This window comes from Chaetura pelagica, unplaced genomic scaffold, assembly GCF_000747805.2.
Source record: "Chaetura pelagica isolate M959 unplaced genomic scaffold, ChaPel_1.0 scaffold596, whole genome shotgun sequence".
Taxonomy (NCBI): Eukaryota; Metazoa; Chordata; class Aves; order Apodiformes; family Apodidae; genus Chaetura; species Chaetura pelagica.
Window position 1 is genome coordinate 1026430 of NW_009953725.1, and position 3010 is coordinate 1029439.

Sequence of the window (3010 nt, forward strand, 5' to 3'; positions counted from 1 at the left end):
AGTTTTCAACATGCAAAGGGGCAGGGGATATGAATGACTGAAAATGTTCTTATTTCCTATACAGTTCTATATGTACTCCTGTAGTGTCAGTGACAGACTAACACTTAGTTTCTATTATGAGCTTGATTTTCTCCTGTCATATTGCAGAGTCAGTTAAGATTTTAAATGCATTTAATGCTGTATTCTTTGCTCTGAATCTTTCATAATTTGTTAGGGTGCAGTTCTGGGGTTAAAGCTCAGGCCTGAGTTAGAAAATCTCAGGAATCCTTCTTAAATCAGTAGGCTACATAAAACTTGTTCTACTTTTAGCCTTTATGTGCTAGTACATTGCAAAGTTGTTGATCCATAACTGCATTAAAACTATTTTCTTGGAGATTTTTATATAAAACAACATGTTTCGCAAAGATTTTTTAAATAGCATCTATAATTAAAAACAACATGATTTTTTACAGCTTGATATGCTAACACATCCAGAAAAAGGAAGAGTTTCTGTGTTACTTTGTATCACTATACTTTATGAACTGAATCTTACCAAATCTATACCTATGTATCCATATTAGGACATAATTCAATATAATTTTGGTAAGCAAAGACAGAAGAAACCCCACATTATGCATCTGGGCATTTGGAGCAACAGCCTTGGAATGTAAAATATACTTTTAAGTATGTATTTTCAGATCAGCCTTAGACTTCAATAACTCATCAGGAGTGCAATCTTTTGAACTGGAAGTCTTTTACCAGCTTCCCCAAAGAGCTAAGGAAAGCTGTGAAGGTATTCCATTTGATAGTCCTTGAAGGTAAGGAAGTATGTTTAGTGACTGGTCACTTTTGCAGAAATAAAGCAGTATTTTAGCTGCCATTTTTAATTCTTTCTTTGTCTTTACATGTCAAATGACCTGAACATGTTTGGTCTGTGACTCAGCATCTGATGTAGTTGAATTTTTACTCAGATATATTCTATAACATAACACACATTCTCCAACAGGAACCTACTAAAAAAATGTAAGGCAACTGTCTGAATACTGCTTTTTGGGGGTTTGTTGATCTTTGGGGTTTTTTTGGTGGATTGTTTTGTTTAGTTGGTTAGTTTGTTGTGGGAGGGGAGGGTTTACATGTTTGTTTTGTGGTTTGTTTGTTCGGGGTTTGGTGTTGTGGGTTTTTTAAATAGAAAATGAGCTGGCTACTGCAGAAACTAAGAAAACTATTTGAAAATAACTTACAATGGATTAATGTAAAACAGCATATTTTCTTTTGGTCTCAAGCTCAAGAAGCAGTTGAAAGAGGAGAGCAGAAGGTGAGCACAGCACACACTGTACTCAAGTGTGTATTCCTGGAGAAACAAAATGACGCATAGATAAGAGAAAGGAAAGAAGGGAAGTAAAGTTTTCAGAATTAATGTTAAATGGATTTGACTTAGAATTTACAGACTCCTAAAACCCACTCTGCTCTGTAGCAAAATTAATCCTAATTATTTGCTTGTGAAGTAAAGTAAAATAAAGGAATACATACGCTTCTTAGGCCTATCTCTTCTAATAATGCTTTTATGGGTTAAAATGGGGCATTTCAAGTGCATAAATGCTAAGTGATTTTTCTTATATGAATTAAAATGCATGTTGTAGAAGATGAAAGTTAAGAAAAAGTAATTCCTAATGGTTCTTTCCTTTTAGATTAGCTGACAGGTGCTATCATCACGTTTTTGGTCATGTAAGTTTAGTGTAAAAAATTTATAAATGAGAAAATGAGGATATAGCCCTAGAGACCCAAAGAAAGTATTTAAACCATCTACTTAAGAAAATAATCAGAAAGTTGTCTTGTGCCAGATAGATCAATCTACATCTAAATTAATAATTGTAAAAGAAAGCCCTTTCCTGTTTTCTTTTTTTTCCCCCAGACAATACAGAAACAGGTTATTTAAATTATTTATACTTTGGATGAAATGTTGACAATATCTTTAATTAAAATAGAATTTAAATATCCCATTAAAACTTCAAGAAGAGAAAGTCTAAACTTCTACCTTGGCAAAGGTTTTAAGGTTCTAGGTGTGGTGTCTGGTTCTGGTGATGACTTGGAAGGTGACTTCAGTACTCTTTTGTCACTCTGCTCTTTATTCTTCTTGTGATTGTTGGTTACTGACATGAACAAGATATCTCCTTAATGTCCTTGAGATGTAAAAAAAATCAAAGTCATAAAAAACCTATTTTTTAACCTATTTTTTATTTTAGCTTAGTCACTGAGAGAATAATTGTCTCCTCCCCCCAGCCTTTCAGAGACAAGGTTTTTTTCTATGTTCAGTAGGAAACTACTAAACCCTGCCCATTAATTAATTGCCTAATTATTGCTTATTTTTAAAATGGATTATTTTATCTGTTAGCATTTTGGCATCAGGTGAAACTTTTCGTATTCCACATCACTCTCTACATGGGCTAGTCACAAATAGTGACCACTTTCCAAGATAGAGTCTTGCCAGAGCCAGCCTGGCTGGACATTGGTAGCTGTAGCTTAGCTTTGTTCACAGTCTACATGCTAATTACAGTAAAAACAAGATTTCTAAAATGCACAATAAGGTTCTACCAATAGGGATGGATGTGATTTTAGGTAAAATAATACAGAGTAATGAGACAAGCTCGTATTTAATAACTCTACAGAAATACATACTTTTTATCCCTTGTTTTCCTTGCCAATTGAAGGGCAGGTCTGTTAACAAGTGCTGAAATAGGTACTGTGAAATCTCCATTGCTGAATATAAAAACTATTTTTTCAAATATTTAATTGACCTGCTAAGAAAGATGTCTGTATCTTAATTCCATGTGAAGAAAACTTCAGTCTGTCAGAGGAAAACAATTAAGAGAGATTATATTTCATCTTTGATATGTCTGTACCACAACAATGCTACTATCTTGAATTTCAAATTAATTGTATTGAGCACTAATGAATAAAATTAGTTGTCATAGTGTAATTAGAATCTCAGTTGAATGTTTTAGAAAAGTAATATAATGATAATTGCTGCTGT